This window comes from Megascapheus bottae, chromosome 23 (genome assembly GCF_031878675.1).
Source record: "Megascapheus bottae isolate mThoBot1 chromosome 23, mThoBot2.hap1, whole genome shotgun sequence".
Taxonomy (NCBI): domain Eukaryota; kingdom Metazoa; phylum Chordata; class Mammalia; order Rodentia; family Geomyidae; genus Megascapheus; species Megascapheus bottae.
Window position 1 is genome coordinate 15,842,938 of NC_143531.1, and position 25,167 is coordinate 15,868,104.

Below are 25,167 nucleotides of genomic sequence, written 5' to 3' on the forward strand. Positions count from 1 at the left end.
TCAGGTAACATAGAGTTTACATTATTTCACAGTCTCTGTGTACTATGACACTGAGCTAATGAATTTTATTTCATCTTCCAAAAGTTCTGTAACTCTGGCTCAAAGAATAAAATCATTAGCAAGAATACATATTTATACTCGCTAACTTACTGACCAAGGACATACTCTGAGAGAAAACTATAATTAAAAGTAAAGAAAAGAAAGACAAAATTCAGACTATGTACTAAGTTTATAAAGGATAAAAGAAGGGATGTGAACTAGACACTGAGATTTTACAGATATGTGAGAAGATTGAGCATGGTGGTATTCATCTATAATCCCAGCTAGTGGGAAGGAGATAGCATTAAAGTCACAAACTATTCCTGGAATAAAATCAAGAGACCTTTTATGAAAGACCCACTAAATAACAGTGATATTCACAAGATAAAATGTTGGAAATGAACTTTACAACTTGGAAGATGGTAGGGGAGGGAAAGTGGGAGAAAAACATGCGAAGGGGTAACAGTGTTCAAGAAATAATGTACTCACTACCTTACTAATGTAACTGTGACATTTTTTAAAAATTAAATTCACTAAAGCAAAAAGGAATACGGGTGTGGCTCAACTCATAAACCACTTGCCTCAGAAATGCAAGGTTTTGAGTTCAAATTCCAGTTCCACCAAAAAACAAAAAAAAATGAGTCAATAGGAGGGGAAAAATGAGGGGAGGGGATGGGGCAAGGGAAATGGGGAGAAAAACATAAGAAGGGATATCAATGTGTGAGAAGTAATGCACCCTCTGTCTGGCAAATATAACTGTAACCCCTCTATACATTGAAATAAAAAAAATAGAAAAGTAAAAAAAAAGAATACATATTTGACTGAATCAAACCTCTCCCCATCATATGCTGTTATTTCTTTACATATTCACTATTTAAAGATTCATAAGATCTCGTCTAAACAAAGTTCTCTGGCATTATAGTGTCCTACAACTACTGTTTCATTTCCACTATTAAGACACATTCAGCTCTGGGACTTATGAGGCATATGAGGCTTTAGCATAGTGTTCAAATTCAGTAATGAATGCTATGTTCTTTGGACCATTCTCTCATTATCCTCTGCAGGCTAGAATGTTATTTGGTGTTTGACTGAATGTAAGGAAAGAAGGGAATGGATCATAATGATGCCCTTCACGTAAGTATGCTGCCTACACTGGCATAACTAAACCTATTTTCACCAGTTGGTGTTACAATATAGCTTTGTCCATCTGGAAATTCAGCTTGCTAGCTAAGAAGGAGTTTTTAAAAATTCATTTTCAATTTACATTAACTTTTTTTCTTAGTATTTTTCCTTTCTTAATCGAAGCAAGGAAATGATACAGCTCATACATATACTGGGGTTTAATGCACCTATTCATTAATTCAACAAGCATTTATTGAGCCTCTACTGAATCTGGATATTGTGGCTTAGAGGAAGAAATAAACATAGCAATTTCTGTTTCTCTTTCATTATATTTATCCAGGAACTAGGAAAACAAACACGTATTCATAAGTTGAGTTCACAGTGTTTGGCTTTGGTGAACGAGAGTATTTTCTACGGAATGCCATTTTCAAAATCCACAGAGGAATAAAAATTTAAATACTTGTGCCAACCTTTTAACTTCCTGAAAGCCGTTCCTATTCCTTTCTGCTACTTAGTGGATTTTTCCCTCTTCAACCATTGAATAAATTACAAGCAAACTAACTCAATCCTTCCTTCCTGGCAAGAACATATCCTGTGGGTAGTAAATGTGATTGTAAGAATGGATACTTTGGTTCTCTTGGTTTTCTAATCTCACTTAGTATATTTCTGTTTCAGGGGAGAGAGTAATGAGCAACTGAATAGCACTGTCCAGTTTGGTACTCTGCATTAATTACTCTTTACCTCCCATAGCAAACCATTTTTCTTTCATTTCTTTCAGCATGCAGTCAATTACTCATTCACCCATTATTTTTATCATCAGTTCTTGTCCTGAAACATACTGATCATTAAGTAAATTATCTAAAATGACCTCTCTCCCCAAATAAACTATATGCATAGTTAGAAACAAACTTATATATAAGAACATTATTCATTTCATTTGGCATGCACTTCTATTTCTAAGGTCTTTATTTTCTGGTACCAGTTATTTTCTCTTAGTAGGTTGACAGATTGCTATTCCCTGTCTTTTTTTTTCTTGAAAAAAACAGCAGAAACAAGAAGTTCTTTCTTTTTATTATTTTTATTGTTATGTATAGAGGGATTACAATTATATTTGCCAGATAGTAGGCGTATTATTTCTCACATATTGATAACCCTTCTCATGTTTTTTGTCCCCATTTCCTTCTACCCACCCTTCCCAATAATCTTGTTTTCCTCCTTCCCTTTCCTATTTCAAATAAACAAATAAACAAATAAACATATATGCAATATGCCAGGTAACAAAGTCAGATACTGTAACAATATGAGATTAACCAAAGGGCAACAAAAGAGAAGAGAAATAACATAGTACATTAAGAACAACAATCACACAGGATAAAGCTCTTGTTTCCATATCCTGGATATCCTTTCATAGGCTCCCTCATTTGTAGTAGTTAGGACACACTAGGACACCCCTAGCAGAGGATTACAGTAGCACAAAACCTAGATACATAAGGTCATACAGGATGAGGCTAAATGAAAGTATCTACAAGAAGCTCTTTCTGACCTGTCTCCCATTATTTTCCCTCAGAGCAAGCCATAAAGAATTCTTTGATCTTCCTCTAGAGTAACATAGGAGAATTACACTCTGCCAGAGGTCTCTGCACAAGAAGGATAAAACAAAGAAACGGAGACTGAAAGAAGACACTTGATTGAGTTTGCCAAGTTTAGCCCAGTTAAATAAATCTCACCTTATCCTTCTATTCCCAAACTTACTTATTGGTAACCATCCCTAATAAGATAGCCCCCTCTGTTTCTTTGAGAATTTATTTCTGAAAGTTTGTGTGCCATATAAACTTGAGATCCAATACATCTGTATGCTTTTCTCTTGTTAATTTGTGGTGCTTTTGTTATAGGGCTTACCCATCCACTTTTTGATGAGGGAAAATGTGATATATGTTATTCATTCTTAACATCTAAGATAGAAACATTCTAAAGTGATTAACACTTTTTAGGGTTAAACAAAGGAGATTTCCAATAAGAAGAGTTGCCATATTGAATGCTTATCTGGTTGAGCAATGAATTTAAAAATATATATGTTTTGGTGCATGTGTGTGTGTGTGTGTGTGTGTGTGTGTGTGTGTGTGTGTGTATAGGTGTAGGTGCTTAGTTTATCATGAGGCTCCAAGAGCCTTAAGCCCAACTCAGCAACAACAGTCAGTTATATTAGGCAATTTATATACTCCTGGGTACCATTTCTTATAGAGATTTAACATTTTAAAATGTGGGAAAATGCAGTAATAAATCTCGTCAGTCCAAAGCTCAAAAGTTATTATGGACATATCTGGATAATTCCACATATTTCTATCTCTGCTAAATAAATCTCATTACAAAAGGAAAAATGGGGGGAAATATTTATAAAGTTCTGAAAATGTCTTCTATATCCATGGACCTCAACTCTGTCATGTTAATATAATTCAAAATGTCCATGTTGAGAGGGATTTTTAAATCTTAGTCTATCTTAAAGATTCCTAGCATTTAGGAAACCATGAAAACCTAAGATTCAACTTTCTGTGGTTTTCTAAGTGGTAATTACAATTGTCAGAACTTTTAATCTATAATGAAACCTAAGGAAAAACTCAGAGGAGAAAATGTAGGAATGAAGAAACATGTAAGTGTTTAAAGGAAAGATATGCAAGAACGATAAATGAAATATTTGGTCTTCCTTGACAAAGTCAATAATAAACATTGATATATAATAAATAATAAGCATGGTACAATTGTTTGAGTTGACATCTACTAACCTTTCCATTCAACTTGGTTTTTTGATAATATTTTATACAATAGCATTTGTCTGATTATTTAAAAAGAAAATTCAACTATATTTTTTAATGTGCTATAATGCTAAGTTTATTAAAGATTATGGAAGCCAATGAGGCGGTCTTTTCTAAAAAAGTTCACAGGCAGTCTATATACTGAGAAATGAGTGGAGTATACTTGTATTCAATTACCTTTGTGCAGCAAATGTTACTTCTTTAAAATTTTATTGTTGGGATAATGTATAGAGGGTTACAATTACATTTGTCAAGTAGAAAGTGCAGTACTTTTCTCGCACTGCCATCCCTTCTCATGTTTTTCTCCCTATTTCTCTCATGCCACCCCTGCCAAACATCCTATTTTCCCCCTTTCCATTTCCTATTTCAAATAAACATACATAAATATACCAGGTAACAAAGTCAGATATAATAACAACATGATATTAACCATAATGGCAAAAAAAAGAAAAGTAACATAGTACATTAAGAACAACAATCACACAAGATAAACCTCTTGTTTCCATATCCTAGAGTTCATTTCATTTAGTCTCACCTTATATGACCTTGTGTACATACGTTTTGAGTTATTTTAAACCTCTGCTATCAGAATGCTAGATGTGTACTAATTATTACAAATGAGGGAAACCATTGAGCCTATGTTTCTTTGGGCCTGGCTTACTTCACTTAATATGATTTTCTCCAAGTCTTTCTATTTCCTTACGAATGGGGCAATGCTATTCTTTTTTATGGCAGCATAGAATTCCATTGTGTGTAAGTACCACATCTTCTTGATCCATTCATCTACTGAGGGGCATCTGGGTTGGTTCCATATCTTTGCTATGGTAAATAGTGCTGCAATGAACATTGTTGTGCTAGTGGCTTTAATATGTCCTTGTTTCTGGACATTAGGCTAAATGCCAAGGAATGGGATTGCGGGGTCATAGGGAAGCTGATTGTTTAGTCTTTTGAGGAATTGCTATACTGCTTTCCAGAGTGGTTGAACAAGTTTAAAATCCCACCAACAGTGTAGAAGTGTTCCCTTCTGGCTGCATTCCTACCAGCATCTGTTGTTATTAGATTTCTTGATAATGGCCATTCTACCTGGAGTAAGGTGAAATCTCAAAGTTATTTTGATTTGCATTCATGTATGGCCAGACATGTCAAGCATTTCTTCATGTGTCTATAGGCCATACTTCTTTCCTCTTCAGAGAAGCCTCTCTTTAAGTGTTTAGCCCACCCAAAAGGTACTTTTTCTGAGCAAAAAAGAAAAATACTTTTGTGAGCAAAAGGTCTGTGACCTTAAGGTGGAAAGGTTTCTTTAGCTAATGGTTTCATAGGGTTAAATCAGGAGGGAGGAAGGGAGAGAGACAGAGAAAGAGGGAGGGGGAAGGGAGGGAGGGAAGGAAGAAGAGAAGGAGGGAGACAGAGAGAGAGAGAGAGAGAGAGAGAGAGAGAGAGAGAGAGAGAGAGAGAGAGAGAGAGAGAGAAAGAGAAAGAGAGAGAGAGAAAGAGAGAGAGAGAGAGAGAGACAGACAGACAGACAGACAGACACAGAGACAGAGACAGAGACAGAGGAGGGGGAAGAGAGAAACCAGTTCCAGAACAAGATAAATTTAAGAACCTTTAACTAATGGCTGACTTCCTGTAACTAGGCCACACCTCATGAAGTTTCCAGATGCTGCCCAAACAGAATCAGCAGTACTGAGCCTGTGTGGGGGTATAGCTCATATTTAAACCATCATAACACTTAATAGAAAAGAAAATGCATAGTGGCATATGGTAGGGAGATGTTTTGAATATTAAGTACTCTTCCATATTTTTGTTTTCAAGCACACACTAAATATTTCAATTGCTAATAATAGGGTGGAGAAACATTAAGACTTCATCTCCAAAACATGAGTAGCAATATATGTGCATTCATTATAGTCTGTCTGTTTGTCAGTTCCTTTGTTTATGAAAGCCCAGAACAGAACATAGGTGGAGATTTTAGAACTTTGGAAATATTTCACAACTTTGTCTATCTTTTTCATCTTAATGTTTCTTAGGGAAGGCTGTCATTTCTTAAAAGACAAAATTAACATTTTAATGTTTAATGTATGGTGTGTCTTGTAATATTCGAAGCATGTGAAAATGGAATGAATGTCACATTGAAGAGAACTTGAACTTTAAAGTAAAACACTGTTATTTGTATGGCACATTTTAACCTCTCTCTGTTAAATTTTTGGCCTGAAATACTATTGTGTTCTACTAGTCCTCATTATTTTGGCCAAGATTTGATATTTCTTTGCTGTGATGATTGAACTGGAGCTGACACAGATTGACTGACTTGTTGATTGAATTGAAACAAGGATAATCTATATAAAATGTATGTGGAAAATACATACATGCATGCATATGTGCATGACAATTTGGTAGAAACAGAAAAAAATAATCCATAAGGTTTCCTATCATCAAGCTTAAAAGAAAAATCTTGAAGTGTATGCATTTGATCTTTAAGCATAGGAAACTTAGCGTTGGGGGAAAAATGTACTAGTCTTGAGCTGAAGAGCTCAGGGATAGTGCCCAAGCCCAGAGTTAAAGTATTATGACCGCCACCAGCACCACCAGCAACAAAAAAGGAAATTAGCTCACAAAATAGTCTCTGCTAAAAAAAAATCAGTTGATACTGGAAAAATCTAATATTATTGTAATTTGTATTTGTTATATAAAGAATTATTATAAGACAATTTAATATCATTAAATTGATTTATATTTAATATTATTTTAGCAATTTTAGTACTTACTACCATTATCATCATCGCCAGTGAAGGAAGTGCTTGTGTTCTGAGAATGTACAAAAACAGTAGTTTAGATGAAAAGTTCGACAATTACTCCATTAAACAACAGACCGATAATCTGAGTATAATGAAGAAAGTATGGCAATATGGTACATACTGCAGACCTTTCTTTTTTGTTCCTTTGGTAAACTCAAATAACTCATTCATAAATTAGATACAGAGTTGTCCATTTTACCTCCTGCCCCAAAGTCCAAGGAAGAAAGACCATGTACACCATGCACTGGACAAAGAGACGGATTCTGTAGTTGTGGACTATAGTCATACATGTAACAGAAAATTCCCAGACACAGCTGGATATATGTGCTCCGACAATGACTACAGAAAGCTATTGTTGGGGCTCAGAAAATGAGACCCAAAAGGCACTGTTCTGGACTTCAAACTGAGAGCACCCGGGGAAAGGCTTTCTCTGAAGTTCCCTTATCTTAGCAAAGCCTGGATCTGCCAAAGAGAATACAATTGCCTTCAATCTTCTTACTGAAATTTCATTAACCAAGAGAGATAGAACTCTTATCACAGAACAAGAGACTAAAAAATAAAACACCACACTTAGAGCTCACAGAGAATTTCATCTGGCCCATTGTCTGTTCTTTGGGGTCCATTCATCTTCCCTAAAAATCATTTATTTCCTCACTCCAAAGGCCACATCCCCTACTTCTCTGTCACTGATGAACCAGTCTTCAGCCTGAAATATGTCCCACATCTATCTCTTTCTCCCACTCTCTCTCTTTTGTTTCATATGTTGTGTGGCTCTCCTGTACATGTCGTAAATCTTTATGCCCTTTCTATCACTTGTCCTATTGTTGGTTCAACAGGAGACTCATCCCTTCCAAAGCGAAGTGTGAATTTCTCCACATTATATTCCAAGCACTCTTGTGTATCATAGAGTGACCCAGGTAGCCAGCCAATAGTGTTTTCCAAGGACACTTCCTTCCAGGGAAGTGATTCCTAAGAGAATAATGGTGCGTCTTTAATAATTCTCCCAATAAAAAGGATCCTGATGTTCCAAGATCAATTGCTCGTCCTTGAACTAGTTACTCTAGGAAGGGAAATGGTGTGTCTTGTCCTGGCCAGGCTCACATGTTTTACCTCCACATAGACCTGGGATCAGACTTTCCAAATCATACTAGCTCCATAAAATTGAGGTTGTAACAGTCCTCATTAAAGGAAAGGCAGGATAATCTTAATTGGGAAGTATAGAAATAGATGAATGGTGGATGACTAGTAAAGATGTAGGAAATTACAGAGGCAATCAGGGTGCTGAGAATCTTAGGGCCTAAAGAAACTCAAGGAGAGGAGATGGAATTTCTAAATACTAGATCAAGTATAGGATGAAAAAATATGCTTCGTATCTCAACATAAGATCTGAATTGGCTGCTTTGGGAGTGCGTATAGTCAATAAGCATCTAAAAATAAGAATATAATATTCTTTAGCAACCAAAAATTTTAATCAATGGATTAACATTGTAATGACTGGAATTATATCTATGAGAAGGCACAACGTTTTCATAAACTCAGTGTATATAGGTTCTCTGAGCTGTGTAAATCAATCTCTCTCTCTTTCTCTCTCTCTCTCTCTATCTATCTATCTATCTATCTATCTATCTATCTATCTATCTATCTATCATCTATCTGGTAGTATTATAATAAGGAGGTTTGAACTCGGGGCTTCATACTTGCTAGGCGGGCATTCTGCCACTTGAGCCATGCCCCCAGTCCCTTTTGCATTAATTATATTTTAGGGCTTGGAGTTTTTAACCTGGTGCCAGCCGCAGACAGATTGTCCTCCCTTAGCTTCCCACATACCTGGGATCGCAGGGGTGCACAGTCTCTCCCAAGATATGATTTTTACATTGTTTCTCTTCTGGAGACAAAAAAATAATATAATATAAGAGACATCTAATACATAATCCTGATAGAAAATACTGATACCCTTATTAGTTTATTTGCTTGTATTTATTCATGCTCATCTAAGACTTCTAGTCATTTGATGCACTTTTCTAGCTTTCCATTTTCTACTCACTGTAACTCATAGAATATGAACTGACTTTTTCAAACACTGTTTTCAAGTTTTTAGGAAAGAAAATACTCAGGAATATCTTTGGATATGAAATTACTCAGTTTTGCTTCAATTCTTCTTATAGTGAAGTGAAGAATTTGGTGTCACCGGGCATCTAGGTTGTTGTAAATGCTGAATATAATTTAGGAATTAAAAAGAAAAGAAAGGAAAAGAAAAGAAAAAAGAGAAACCCATATGTTTGTTTATTGCAGTCTATTGAGATTTAGCCACCAGGTGTCAGTAAGACTTGAAAAAAGATAGGGTTTTTGCAAAGTTCATTTGAGCATCTCTGAAATATCAAATACCACACTTTGAAGCCACTCTTCAGTTTCTACAAGGAAATTAATAAAAAACCTTTGGTTCTATTGGTCTTATTTGGTTCTAGGGAAAGAGATTAAATTCATTGCCAGACTGAGCACAAAGAGAATTTAAGTTTGTTCTTCGTTTCCTCTATGCTAAGACCACATTTACAAAATTTGAGCTGTTTTTGAGTTTCTAAGAATTAAGTACTTCTAGATGCATAGTGAGTGAGACCATTCACAGTAGTAGAAGAAAAAGGATCACTGAGGCACATGTTAAGCAGGCAGGATAGCATGGGAATCAACTGAGAACTATCATGTTAATGTCATTTAACACAGACTCCCTTATTCTTGTTATTACTTCTAGTAGTATTATTCTCATTTATATTTTATCCTTAAGTAGTTTTACAGAGGAATTTCAGTTCAACATAGCAATAAGTATAATGTATCTTGACCAATATCATATTCTCTCAGCTCTGTGCATCCCATTCAAATTATTTATGACTTTGCTAGAGAATGTTCTCAATCCTTCTGCCCCAACTTCCAGAGTAAAGGCAAATGTAGGCTAGTTGCTTACATATCTGGCTTCTATTCAGTTTACAATTTTTCCCAAATCAATATGTTGGAGGCACTTTTGAACCTTACATAGAATGATGTTGTTTCCTTCCTCATTCTACATGCTTATGCTAATTTTTTTAATTTGGTCTGCTGTGGGGCTTGAACTTGGGGCCTGAGCACTGTCCCTGAGCCTCTTTGTGCTCAAGGGTAATGCTCTACCACTTGAGCCACAGCACCACTTCCATTTTTTGAGTGGTTAATTAGAGTCGCATGGACTTTCCTGACTTCAAGCTTTGATCCTAAGATCTCAGCTTCCAGAGTAGCTAGGATTACAGGGATGAGCCACTGAGGCAATGAAGCCCAGCTATGTTAATGTTCTTACTATTGTTATTTTCCTCTTCTTAGCTGCTGTTATTGTACAACTTGACCAATAACTTATTTTGACCTTGGAATTATGTTTGCTTTCTTCACTCCAACCTGAGTTAACTTGAAATTAAATACACATCTATAAAGTCACCATCAAAAATCATCTTACTGCGATGACTCAATATTTGGGTACCCAAGTTTATGGACATGGTCTTGGAGATATAAACATAACTACATAGACATAAAAATCTATGATGGGATATATCTTTTAAAGACATAAAGTTTTTATATATCTATGACATACAAATCCTTGGCTTAATTTTAATTATGTTTTATGTGCCAGTGATTTATTTTAATTATGTGCCAATGATTGCATATAGAGATTCCTTTCTTGAATACTTGTTTTTTAAACATGACATTTAATCTATGATGGAAAAAATTAGTGTTAATAAAATCTTTAAAAATATCATCTTAATATCTTTCATTTTGAGTTGTCACAAATAAGGTTTCATATGTTCAGTAAGTTATTTATTTTTATTTTTTATTGTTGAGGTGATGCACAGAGAGATACCTAGTGGGTACATAACTTCTTGAACATTTTTGTCCCTTCTCATGGTTTTTTTTTTTTTTTTGGCCAGTCCTGGGCTTGAGCTCAGGGCCTGAGCCCTGTCCTTGGACTTTCTCAAGGCTAGCGCTCTACCACTTGAGCCTCAGCACCATTTCCAGCTTTTGTCTATGTATGTGGTACCAAGGAATCGAACCTGGGTCTTCATGCATGCTAGGCAAGCACTTTAACCACTAGGCCAAACTCCCGGCCCCCCTTCTCATGTTTTTTTTTTTCCCATTTCCCTCCCACCCCCCCACTCATCTTGTTTTTCCTTTACCTTCCCTTTTACAAATAAATAAACATATATACAATATACTAGGTATCATATTCAGATACAATAACAATATGAGATAAACCATAAGGAGAAAAGAAATAGCTTCACATACTACATTAAGCCCAACAATCACAAAGGTAAACCTTTAATTCGGCTTTAGTCCAAATTATTTTTTGAGACAAATATTTGCAGTATCTTGTTATACCAGCCACTCCGGGCTAAGTCTGAGCTGGATCCCCAAATGTGTTGATTCATATGGAAATTCTTGTGTAGAACACAAAATTTGTCATCATTTTTGAGTCAAATGCAATAGGGCAAGATTAGAGCTATTTAGTGTCTGTGAAAACATAAGACTGACCTAGTTTAAATTGGCTTCTAGCAATATTTTGAAGAACATTCTTTCAAGATTGTGAATTTTCTTTCAGAAAATTTGACAAAATGGGGTAGAAAAGACAGCAGCTGCGTATCACCCTCAAGATTTTGCTTTGTTATTTTACTTGTTTCAGTATTCGTGTTGTTGCACAAAGAAGCAGCAATGGAGTCTGCTAATTATGAATCTGAAAGCATCTAGTCTTAAATAAACTGAAAGACTTTAGAATGCTTCTTGCCCCTTGATGACTCCTGGCAAACTATGGTGTGCAGATTGTATTGCTCCTATTTCTCAGCAAGCCACATTCCCTTCCAGCAACTGCCAGACAAAAAGCATGACTTACATCTTTTTCCTTCAAATACAACATGTTTCTGGAATTGAAGTAGGAGAGTTATTGAAGGAAAAGAGATAGGAGGCAGGGAGAAGCATTCCAAGAGCACTGGATGCTAATATTGATATGAGTTCTAGTATATAAGAAAGTAACTAATTTCCCTTTGTCACTAAAATATCTGAAGGGGGTAGAACAGGGTCGGGGGTTTCTGATTGAAGAACTGAATTACGTGATGTTTCTGTGGGTCCTTGCTATTTTGCTGTAAGGCATTATCAGAACTTTGGTTCCTGACCATTTTCTTGGTACTTGCTAGGCTTTGTGAAAAGTGGTAGATATATTTTTGGTGCTTTTTTCATTGGAGGCTTTGATTTGTGATGCATGTCATTGGGATTATCAAGCACCCAGAACTTTCAGCCCTTAATTCATAAAGCCTTCCTTGTCATTATGGATCTTCTTTCATTACATGCCATTAGTGGATCCTCGGCTACTTACACATGTCACTGCATGTAAGTCAGATGTAATTTCAATATCTGGCAAATTGCAAGACCAGAGTAGGCACTGAGAAGATATGAAAAGTGTCAATAAATTTAAGTGGTGTTTCAAATAATCAAACATATATACAATATACCAGGTAACACAGTCAGATATAGTAACAATGCTAGGTTAACCAAAGGACACCAGAAGAAAGAGAAATAACATAATACATTAAGAGCAACAATCACACAATATAAAGCAATAGGAAAGGGAAGGGGGAAAAACAAGATGATTGGGAGAGGGTTGGGGGAGGGAAATGGGAACAAAAACATGACAAGGAGTATCAATGTGTGAGAACTAATGCACCTACTACCTGGCGAATGTAACTGTAACCCTTTATACATTACAATAAAAATTTTTAAAAATGAAGTGGTGTTGATGATCTATTGATTGTTAGTAATGATATAAAACAAAACCTACCCTTTATGTGTACTTAGGCAATCAACTAAGTTGAAGCATCTGGAAAAGTAGATACTATTAATATACATCAGTAGCAGTGAGCATTCACATATTTGATAAATCAGACACAATCATAAGAACAAAATAGGTGGACATTTAGATTATGTACAGTTCCAATACAGTTTTACTTGGTGGTGAGGAATAATCAGACATTGGGAGAGTTCAAGGTGTTGTAGCACCGAGTGAATGGATCTTCAGTTAACAAAGGTGATTCTATTTAGGAGGAAACAGTACTTGGGTCATATGTAGGAGAGAAATAGCATCCCAAAATAAACTTTGGTTGTACTCAAACTGGGAACTTAGAGGGAACTTAGAAGATGACCTGAGCAGATCACTAGATTTATCATTTTTGATGGTTTTTAGATTGTGCAGGCAGCCAGGACGCCCTTTTAAACTCTCCATCTGACTGTCTGCCTACATCCTTGCCTTACAGAACACGGGGCTTAGCTATCATGGTCCGTGCATTTATCATGTGGAGATGTGTCTAGTGCAATGTGTTTTTCTGAAACTAGAACAGAAAATCATGAGGAGTATACAACTGGTACCCGATGCAGGACTTCACCTTATGGTGTGAGACAATATTCCAGAAAAAACAAACAAACAAACCTTAGACTTTCCTGTCCCCAACAAGAAAGCGTTGTCCCTTGGGGAGCATTTCTGGCTCACCGCATGAATGATCTAGCAGAAGACTTCGACAAAGTGACATGGCACTTCTACAAGGCCATAGAAATAACCTTAAAATGCACACAGAACAAATGCACTTCCAAGAGAACTTCCATCTACTAGGGCATTTCATTAAAAATATGTCTAGGCTTGAAATATTTAGGAGATAATAATTTTTATATTAGCAACTTCCATGGTTCTAGGCACAAGTCCTTTCTAAGGTTTTTTTGTTCTAATAGGCATTTGCAATTTTGAATTCCTCTTTTAAGGATATACCTAATTTGACTTATCCTTTTGATTTGTTTTTATAAATATTTGCTGATCATCTCTGGGCTCTGAACAAACTCACTATATATTATGGGCAATAGAAAATATTTAATATAAAAATAAACAGATATTCTATGTTTTCAGGGTAGGGAAGAGAATAAGAAAATCATAGAAATCTCTATACTATAAAGTAAAAAGCAGTAAGCTACCTACTGAGAAAAATGGAAATCAAACATTCTCTAATGGGCTATGTGAATTGAATTTTTTATTATAAAAAAAATCACACATCAAACTCCTTTGAAATAAAGCCAAGAATTAATTGAAGTGGAAACCAGTCAGCATAACAGTCTCTGAGAGAGAAGCGTGTATGTTTATATTCAACTGGCAAAATTTACCTGATTGAAAACTTGTCTGTCATGGCCATGTGAATGTCTGCCTTGACCACTTGAGTGACAGATGCAGAATTCAGTTGGGTGAGGATTATTATTTCAGTGGCTGGAGAAGTGTCTGCGATAAACAGTCCTGTCATTTGGCTTAAAATGTTCCATCTCTAACTTTATGTAGTAGATAAGAATCTGTTCAACAAGAAGTTGGTTGATTTTTCTGTAACTCAATTAAACTACTAGAATGACAAACACAAAACTGTATTCAACATACGACGGACCTCCCCTGTTTCCAGCGTAGTACTAAGCTTGGGGAAAAAAAATTGTAACTCAAGTTAATGAGAGATTAAATGGGTTCTCAATGTTGTCACTGTCATCTTCCTCCCTCCCTTCTTTGTTCCCTCCCTCCCTCTTCTTCCTTCTTAACAGGGCTTAAACTCTGTGCCCCTTGCTCCTCCTGATCAGCCTTTCAGTTTATAGGTGGCACTCTATTACTTGAGCCACTCCTCTGGCACAGCTTTTTTGCTAGTGAATTGGACATGCAATTCCACAGACTTTTCTGCCCAGGCTGGCTTTGAGCGGTGCTCTTCAGACCTCAACATGCTGAGTAGCTAGGATTAAGGGCTTAGTGTGCTTCCCTTCTGAGAAGAGGCATTCTGCCATGCAGCACTGCCTCTCCTCTTCTTCACTATTTGGACCCCTGGGCTGTGTATCCATTGGGCTCTGGCGGTTTTATTACCATTCCAACACCATGCAATTTATTCTCCTCACAAGTTAACCTTGTTTCCCAAAGAAGCCCCGATCTTCCTGGTTCTTTCTTACAACCAAAATAAAATCACCATACCTTCACTCTCAATACTGTCAGATCATCTTAATTTCAGTGTTACCTCCTCCGGGAGACTGCTGAGGGAAGGATGAACTTTCACCTCCCTAGAAAGCTGTCTGTCACGTGGCTCTTCCTTTCCTTATTCCACTATTGTCTCCCTTCACTAGAATTTAATCCACATTACTGCCACACTCCTTTTGGTTGTTTGCAGTAGTGTTGGTATCACCTAGAAGTGTCTGGTAATAAATGTTTGTTGAATGAATGCATGCATGAATGAACTCAAACTAGCTCATTACAAAGGGGGATACAACTATTGTAGACATTTTACTTCTAGTAACAATCTAATGCTGTATCTTATTCAGGCAAGAAGCATTTTAATAAATGATAAGCTAGTTAAATTAGTTAAATTAATAATATTATTCGAGTGCTAAGAGATGATTTATCAATTCTCACAACTGCTCACATATTAAACAGGAGGCTGAAATTAACAATTAGCTATTAAACATGAATCATATGCAGATTGGTTCTAAAATAACTAGTTGTTTGATGTGCTTATTTATATCCGGAGTATCCATCTTATATGTCTAACTTTGTATTGTCATCTTTCTAATATCAAAAGTTGTTTTCACAATAAAGTCTTTTGTAGCCAGTATTGGGGCTTGAACTTGGGGCCTGAGCACTGTCTTTGAGTTTTCTCAAGGCTCTGCTTGGCCACTTGAGCCACAGCACTGGTTCTGGCTTTTTCTGTGCATGTGGTACCAAGGAATCAAACCCAGGACTTCATGCATGCTAGGCAGGCATTCTACCATTAGGCCATACTCCCAACCTCTCACAATATAGTCTTAAATGCAGTAAAACAAATTCAACACACTGTGTGAACTCATTGTAGAACCATCTTTAGTAGTATAATCATCTCTTACAGGGACTATATGTAGGGGAAATTTAGATTTGGGGTGATTTTCATTTCATTGAATATGTTTTTATGGTTTTTTTTCATCCTCCACAATCTTTCTGCCTCTAATACTTTGGAAGAACAGTTTGAATTTAGGACTTTGCATTTTGTAGACAAGTGTTCTTCCTTTTGATCCACATCTCCAACACTATTCTCTGGGGTTTTCTTTGAACTACAGCACCACTTTCAGTTTGGGAATGATTAATTGGAGATAAGAATTTAATGGGACTTTTCTCCCAGGGCTGGTTTTGAACTATGATCTCAGTCTCCTGAGATTACAAGTATGAGCCACTGGTGTCTGACTCCTCAAATACCTTTTAATAAGAGATTTTTAAAAAGTACCTACAAAAATTGTGGGCAAATAGCATCACAGATGAAAATCAATGAGTAGTTGAGAACAATGTGGATTCAAGTACAGAAAGCCTTTAAAGATACCTTAATTAAGTTTCTTTGGAATTGTCTTCCAATCTGTGTGCTATCCATGCCAAACATGTAACAATTATGCCAAAAGATATCCAGTTAGCATGCCGTATACATGGAGAATGTGCTTAAGAATCCATTATGATGGGAAGCATTTCATTCTCAAAGTTTTCTTGTTATCACTAGTTCTGAATGCTATGTGCCCCCCTCATGGGATCAAAAGGTACCTAAGTATATGATTGCCAGTGGAAAAATAGGAGGGCAGAAATCAGGTATTGGCAATTTTTCTACATTCATTTGTGTGTGAATTTTTAATATAACTGCAGGGACTGAAAGCTTTAATGCAAGTCAATATGTTTCAGTGAGTAAGTTTCAGCACTTCAGCTTTATAACAATTATAAATAAACCTGATAAAATTCTCTGGAAAAAAAGATTCTTTGGCAAGGACACACGGACTAGCAATGGTTAAATCACACTGGGGAAGAACATGTTTCAAGCAATGGTGGTATCTATGCAGAAAACTTCACTACCAAGAAGAGCACCAGAGCAGTGGCACTTCAGAAGAAGAGACATAGCACTTAACAGGAGAGTCCCCTGGGATCCCCTGGCACAGTAATGGCTGGCTACAGTGAGAAGTCAGGCAGTAAGTTGTGAGAGTTTTACCAAGCCGTGTTGTTAGTTGCAGCTCCATCTAGAAAGGATAGAGGCCAAGAGTGCAATTTGGTCAATATTCGTTTTAATGACTTGTTCTTTCCATAGACAATCCCACACATTTCTTTAGCAGTGGCTTTTTAAGCCTTCATATTTGCTAATTAGTTTTCCAACATGTAGTACACAGGAAAGTTTGAAAAGATTTTCTGTTTATAGCTCAGTCATTTTTATATTTCTTTCTCAGGTCTACTCCTTCTCCATTAACACAGATTCCTTTTTTATGTAGCTGTAAAATAAATAAATAAATTAAATAAATAAATAAATAAATAACCCCAGCAGGCTTCTCTGCTAATCATTGTTGTCTAGGTTGGTAGCCTGAGGGCTTAGGTCATTAGAATTAGAGGTCATTGGTTGATAGAGCTCATTGACTGTCAATGAGCCACTCATTTAATCTCTCCATGATTAGAAACAGACCCACACTTGTAGTATTTAGTAATTTTATTTTCTTGTTGTGGGTGATGTAAAAGGCTACCTTCTAGAAAGGAAAGCTTTAAAAATTTATTTATTATAAGGTATAGAGGGGTTACAGTTACATTCGCCAGATAGTAGGTACATTAGTTCTCACACATTAATACCCCTTATCATGTTTTGTCCCTATTTTCCACGCCCACACCCTCCCAATCATCTTGTTTCTCCCTTTCCCTTTCCTATTTCAATAATCAAATATATATATATATATATAATATACTAGGTAACAAAGTCAGATACAGTAACAATATGAGATTAACAAAACAGCAACAAAAGAGAAGAGAAATAACATAGTACAATAAGAACAACAATCACACCAGATAAGCTCTAGTTTCCATATCCTGGAGATTGGAAAGGAAAGCTTTTTAAAAGTAACAACTGTTTCCCAGTAGACTGGAAGAATTGACAGGCCACACAAAGGCATTCAAAGGCATTTCTCTCCTCCTCCACTCACCTCTCTGAAAAATAGCAGGAGAAATTCAAGGAACTAGCCAGTGCTGCACTTTGGGTTTCTTCAAGGAGTTGAATTTAATGTGAATAGTGCCAGGGAGCCAGAGGAGGTATTTCCCGGCCTGCTCTCCTCATCTCACGTCTTCCCATTGTCTGATTTCTAGCATTCTAACTGAAAAAGTACTCTGTAGTGAAAAAGCTTGGTTTGAGCCACTTTTTTTTGTTTTGGAATATGTAATTTACTGCTTTAAAATTGTAACCACTTTACTGTGCCATAGAATACTAGCATGTAATCCTCCTAGCTGTACAATTACACAGATTAATCAGCCCTTTCCAATCTCCCTCTCCAACCCACCTTTCCTAGAGATTAGTAGACTTCATTTCACTCTAAACTTGTATGAAATCAACCATTTTTAATGTTATATACATATATATCTATATCTATCTATCTATCTATCTATCTATCTATCTATCTATCTATCTATAAACAAGACCAAGTATAGTTTTTTGTGCCTGGTTCTTTTCATTAACATAAGGTGCTCTGGGTTAATCTCTATTGCTATAAGTGAATTGTTGCTGAGAAATTTCATTGTGTATATACACCATATTTTATGTAGCTGTTCATCTGTTCATGGACTTAAGGTGATTCCATAAAATATGGAATAGCTATTATAAATAGTGCTTCAGTTAGCATGTAAGTGCAGGTGTGTAGTTGGCATATTGATGATTTCTCTTTGGATATTTTCCCATTAGTGGATTTCTGGATCATAAGTTATTTTGAATTTTAGTTATGGATTTTTTACACTTCTTGGCCACTTGTATGTCTTCTGTTGAGAAATTCTTATTCAGATCATCTCAAAATTTAAGTACTCGGATTTCTTTTGATTCACCATTAAGTTGTTTTAATTCTTGATATATTTTGAACATATAGTTTGAGCCACTTTGAAATCAGAATCCTCTCAGGTTCTGTTTCTCACAAACATTTCTTGGAGATCACTAAGCTTCTTCAGCAATTCTGTGTGGGGAATCTTTGGAATGTTGGTAGGCACTTGCCCTGGGTTTCATGGAAGGGGCCTGGTCTCTTCTTCGCCTTGCACATTTCTTGAGGACCTCTCATTCGTATGAACACCAAAACTCCTTGGTAAGTATTTATAACTACATCAGTCACTTCTTCTTTGATACAAACCTGATGTAGGAAGGATGGGAACTTGAAGAGCATTTGAAACTTTGTAAGGGAAGAAGATAGTTATGGTTGTCTGGAATTTAAATAATCTTTGGGGAAATAAGGCATTTATAAAGCCAGACCAATTGATTTTCAAATGTTGAAAATAAGATGAATGAATGCAATTATAAGTTTGCTTCTTGCTTCTTCTATTTCTTCCTCAGCATTATGTTATGCAGTGGATTTTTTTAGCATAATAACTATCCTAAGAAACTTATATTTAATGGAATGTGTTTACAGAGTTCTTATTCGTTGCAGGAAAAATTGCCTAGTTTATTAATTTTTTTTACCTTTTTGAGACAGGGCAAATATGCAAACCAAATAAAAGGGTAAACTTAGAGGATTTAACAAAGCACGATCATCACAGAAGAAACATTCCACTGGATTAGCTAGTCTGGTATTCTGAGAAATTTGTTCTTCTCTATGTAGTCAGCAGACCTTTCGGCATCCTGGACATCACTCACTTGAAACAGGAGGAGAAATACAATCATCTGTTATCAATGTGCTCTCTCCTTTGCTCCCTCCTCTTCCTCCCCTCTCAGTTCTCTCTGTCTCTCTGTCTCTGTCTCTGTCTCTGTCTCTCTCTCTCTCATACTCTCTCTTATGCCAGTTCTGTGGCTTGAATTCAGGTCCTGCTAATACTCTACCACTTGAGCTACAGCTCCATTTCTAGCTTTTTGTGGTTCACTGGAGATAAGAGTCTTATGGACTGTTTAGGCTGAATTTGAACTGTGATCTTCAGATCTCAGTCTCCTAAGCAGCTAGGATCACAAACATGAGCCGCTGGTGTCTGATGTAATGTGCTTCTTTCTTGGGTGGTCCATTTTTAGATGTCTCCTTGACTGGGCTAAGGAATGATCACATAGCTACTAGCTACGATTTTTGACTGAAACGTCCCTTCAAGATGTTTGTGGAAGACATCAGCAGGATTGATTGCCATTTTGACTTTATCTCACTTTTCTCAGAAATAAGCCCCCAAAATGTGTGCCCTATGATCTGAAGTAGATCATGAGATGCTGCCATGAAAGATGCCTACCCTTTCGTAAACCAAGAGGAAGACATAGCAGAAGAATCTGAACTAGTCTTGCTCTTTCTCTTTCTTGCAGGTCTACTGGAACTCATCTTTCAATTGTTCTCCTCATATTGAGCCATGTCTTCAGTCAAATTGCCATGAAAATACACATTTTTCCCCATCTTGGTCATCATTACTGATGGTCCTATGACCTCTACATTTATTAAATACATATATATGTTTTCTCTGGTTAGCCTGTGTTTTCTAGATGTTGAAACTAGTAATCGGCGAGAAAAGAATATTTCTTCCTAATGCTTCCCTTTATCTTCTGAGCCTCTTAAAAAAGTGCAGCTGAAGGAGAAAGTGCTCATCATGTGGAGAGACTAATGGACAGGATGGGACTGTGTCCAGGCCATGTGTCTATTGCCAATGCCAATTCATATCTGTGATCATTCATGAGACTCATATACTGCAAGTCTCTATGGTGCTGGACCCAGACTTCAGTGCTGAGAAATACAGAGTGAAATAGGGCAAGACTTAGAAATGGAAAAGACAGTGACAAAAAGGGAGACATAACCAAGATATAAGTGTATGATGTTGAGGGAGAGACACTGATGGGAGCCTTCTCCAAACTGAGCACAGAGGATGATGGGAAATTTTAGCTCCACACCACATTGAAGTTTTAGAGGAATCCTGGAGTGGTGAAAGATAAGGAGGTCTGGAGTCCATTTATCTGAGCAAGAATATTTATCTGTGCTTCTAGCGAAAATGCTGGCAAGCAGGTAAGGACTGTGATTTATAAAAGTCAGAGTCTAGGGAAGAAAATATCCTTTAAACATAATATATTCCCCCCTTGCATTTTTCATTCTTAATCAGAAGGCAAAGGCTAGAATCCATTTATTCCGCCAATTGTTCCTGGTTAGCACCAGACTGTCTGCTTAAGTTGTAACTGTTCTTTGATATTCATAGAAAGAGCAAAACCCTTGTCAAGTAGCCTCTATATATTGACACTTCACTTGACTATCTTGTTGGTTGATAGACTATGTAAGAATTGACCATGATGTTTTCAAATATGATTTTATCTGACTGATGGTTAGAAAAATTATAAAATAGGTAGATTTTTTTTTCTCAAATGGACCTTAGTAGACAAGTTTTCTGGTATGTATCGATTCATATCTATTAATTACAGCATGGACAGTACAGGTCAATGGTAGACAGCTTTCATACTATTCACTCAGAATTGATTTCTCATTTCTGAGGAAAAAGAATCTTAATCAATTTCTGGATAATGAAAATATGGGACTGAATAATCAGACTTTATTTTGTTATATTAAAGTGTTCAAAATAACCAAGGCTTGTTTGGTGCTAGTGTTTCACACCTGTAATCCTAGCTACTCAGGAGGCTGAGATCTGAGGACTGGGGTTCAAAGCCAGTGAGGGCACAAAAGTCCCTTCATACACTTATCTCCAATTAACCACCAGAAAACTGGAGGTGGTGCTGTGGTTCAAGTGGTAGAGCACTACACCTGAGCTGAGGTGCTCAGGGACAGTGCCCAGGCCCAGAGTTCAAGCCCCACGACCAATCCCTCCCCCCAATTACATTTTTTAATGAAGATAAAAAAGATAGGATCATCACTCCAACTATATTAATCCAAAAACCTAAATGGGTGCAGTTGCCTTTATAGATGGAGAAGATTTTAAGTAGAATGCACTTTGGGAAGATAAGCAAGAGCTTAGATATACTTTTATTTGTAAGAACTTAATATCTAATTCTATTTTACTAATAATTTCTCCCTAATGGTAAATCTATATAAAAAACTATATCAAAAATTGGTTCAAAAATCTGTAAAGAGATAGTACATGAGCTTTGGTGGTTATTATTATAATTATTAGTTCATGGATTTAAGAGTCTCGCAGACTTTTCATGCCTGGGCTGGCTTTGAACAGTGACCCTCAGCTCTCAGCGTTCTGAGTAGCTAGGATTACAGGAGTGAGCCACCAGCACCCGCTGACTTTTTTTTTAACCACTTCTAAAGCTATTGTTTGGATGTTAGTTTTCAAAATGCTAATGCAATTCTATTACCAGTAATATGAAAATATCAGTAATACCTTAAGCCAATCATCATCTTGCAAGTTAATTGATCATGCTATATGTCTGTTTTCTTAGTTTCTAATTTCTCAGTGTTCATATTGCTTATACAGATAATAATAAATACATTTAAAAGGATGATAGAGAAATTGATTGGAGCATCAGTTGATTGATTGATTGTGGTTTCTTGGAGTCTAAGAGAATGAGGACTTTTTATTACATACAATACCTTTCAACTTTACACCCAATGATTGTATTCACCGTATTACAAAATGCAGTTTTAGAAGGCCATACTTATCCAAAAACATTATTTATTTTTCCTTCAGAGGTTATTTAAACTTTTCAAAGAAGTTATGTAGTATTTTCATTAAACACCTTAAGACATAGTTCCATTTATACAGTAAAACTGGTAACAAAATACCAATTTAATATTCTATATTATGGATAAAATTACACCATAATCATTTTCTGTCACTCTCTTTTGTAGAGCATGTAGTTGTTAGAAGACAGAGAGAAATTACTTAGGCCATTATGAGATCTTACACTGAGTAAAAATGAGACCAAATTAAGGAAATGGAATGTATGTTTTGTGTATAAGAAGAAAAAAATCATAAAATCCATTAAATTAATAATGGGTCAAATGATGTTTCAGGGAAAATTATGGAAATGACATCTCTGGGGACAATTGTAACTGAAATGGGCAAAGTGTTAGAAAGATCCTTTAGGGAGCAATCCTGCTATCAGCAGGGAAAAATACATGAATTCAAAGACTGGTTTCTTTATTCTTTCTCAGTGATCCAGTGCTATGATTATGAACAGTAATTAACTTTAAAACAACAGGGAAGTTGGGTGGAAAGAGCCATACCTAAAATGTTGGGTAATTAGAGTGAAACAGGAAGCACCCTCTAGGGACATAAAATGTGCTGCTCTAGCAGAGCTATTAACTATTGCATTAGAGACACTAAATCAAGTGCACTTTTTACCTGCAATGACTTAGGTCAACCTGGGTCTTTTCACTAAAAGGAGTCAAATAGCTTAGCGCTTTAGTGTGTTGATACTCATGGCAAATAGACAGAGGGAGATGTATGGTAAAGAAGGTATATGCTAGTCTACTTTAGTGTAGCAGTCAAAATATCACTTATTTTTGAGTGTTTTTAATTGTAATGCATACTGCTCATCGTTTATTATAGTCCACTCCCTATCACACATTATCACTTATAGTTTTCATAGGACTTAGTAGAAAAACAAGGAATCAAAGAATTGAGGCCTATTTGCTGATATTAAGAGAAGCTAAGTCATATATTGCCAGACAAGGAAATAGAGGCAGGACCTACAAAAGAATGAGAGAGTAAGAAAATCAAGAGTGAAGAAATAAGGGGTGCTGTGACCTCACAGAGTCCACACAGTAGGATTTTTCAAGAGCCTTGTTATTACACTTTCAGCCCGAGGGCAATAATTGTAGCTCCAAAGATGGCAGAAGATGGCTTAGATAACTTGAAATGTTTTGCCTTATTGTAGCTTATCTGTGCCATGTGCTCTTTCTCTGCCATTGTTTTTTGTCAGTCTTTGGGCTCTGTCTCTGAGCTTTTATGCTTAAGGTAGTGAGCCACAGTACCACTTTGGGTTTCCTGGACTTTTCTTGTGGACTTTCTGGCCTTGCTTGGTTTTGAACCAGGATCCCCAATTCTAAGCCTCATGAGTATCTAGGATTATGGCGAGAGGCCATCAGTGGCCAGCCCATATTTTCTTTTCTAATAAACTTTGTATTACCTTTTACTATATTTTTACTATATTTTACTATAATTTCTTCCCCTGCCAGGTGTGAAAATCTGAGGTCAACTCAACGGGCCTAAATTTCTGACAATCTCGGGTAGAGAAAAGAGAAATTTTCTAAGGATGGTTCAAAGATATTTTTTGAAAAGGATTTTCAATGTTTTAGAATTTTTAGAATGCTAAGATTATATGTGAATGCTGCAATTAAAGCCTTCTCCTGCTTGTGTATTATACAATAAAGTTTATATAATTCATGTAAACATTTTGAAATCTTACAAAAGTTATAACTGTATGATCAGAATTGTCAGTAATTGTCATAGGGAAGTAATGCAAATGAGAGGAAAATGCCAACAAATACTCATGTAATGCTATAATTACAATTTGATTTTCAACTTTAGTATATATTAAAGACATTTTCTCTTGCCACCAATGACCTATATGAGAAAAATAAATATGATTGAGATGTAACATTTGGTTCCATGCTGAAGAGATCTGCTTGCAAGCTTAATTATTCAGTTTTTTATGTTTAAATTATTAGGAGCTGTGAACACTGTGGATATCTTTTGTCAGAAACAAAAACTTTTAGGACAGAGCTGAAATCAAAACAAAATTTTAAATGAAATAGAGGGGTTGAGTTTTGACTGTAGGAGATACAAAAGCATTTGTATATAATGAGTGGTGATGTACATACATGGTAATTATTGGATGCAATGCAGTAATCGGAGGATGCAGGTTTCTATAGAAATAAGAGCATCTGGAATTTGAATGAGAAAATCTGTGCTTCATATTTTGCTCATGTCATTTTCTTATGTGGAAATCGAGCAAAGTCGTTAAGTATCTTTGAACCTCTATTTACTTATAGAGAAATTAGAGTAATACTGGTAATAACCATTCCTAAATCACAGGGATATTACAGATGTTAAACTACTCATGGGCAACAGCTGGTAAACTAAGAGCTGCAGAGCCATGGTGGAGTGATAAATTTGCTAAGTCAAGCAATTCTGAGTGTGATTGTTAATGCATTCTACTTCTTTCGCTAGTTAGCAACTTAATGATAACTATTAATCAAATATTTGGCTATAACAATCTGATGGTAACTATTAATCAGGTATTAAGCTGTCAATGTATATGTATAGGGTGGGCATTTCCCAAGAAAATGAATGGTCATTAGGGGCACCAGGAAGAATTTTGTATCTGGATTGGCAGTGAGCTGGATTCACATTTTCACATCATTCTTTCTGCTAGGTTTTGCAGTTCTCCCTTGTAGATGCATCTGACAAGTTGTCT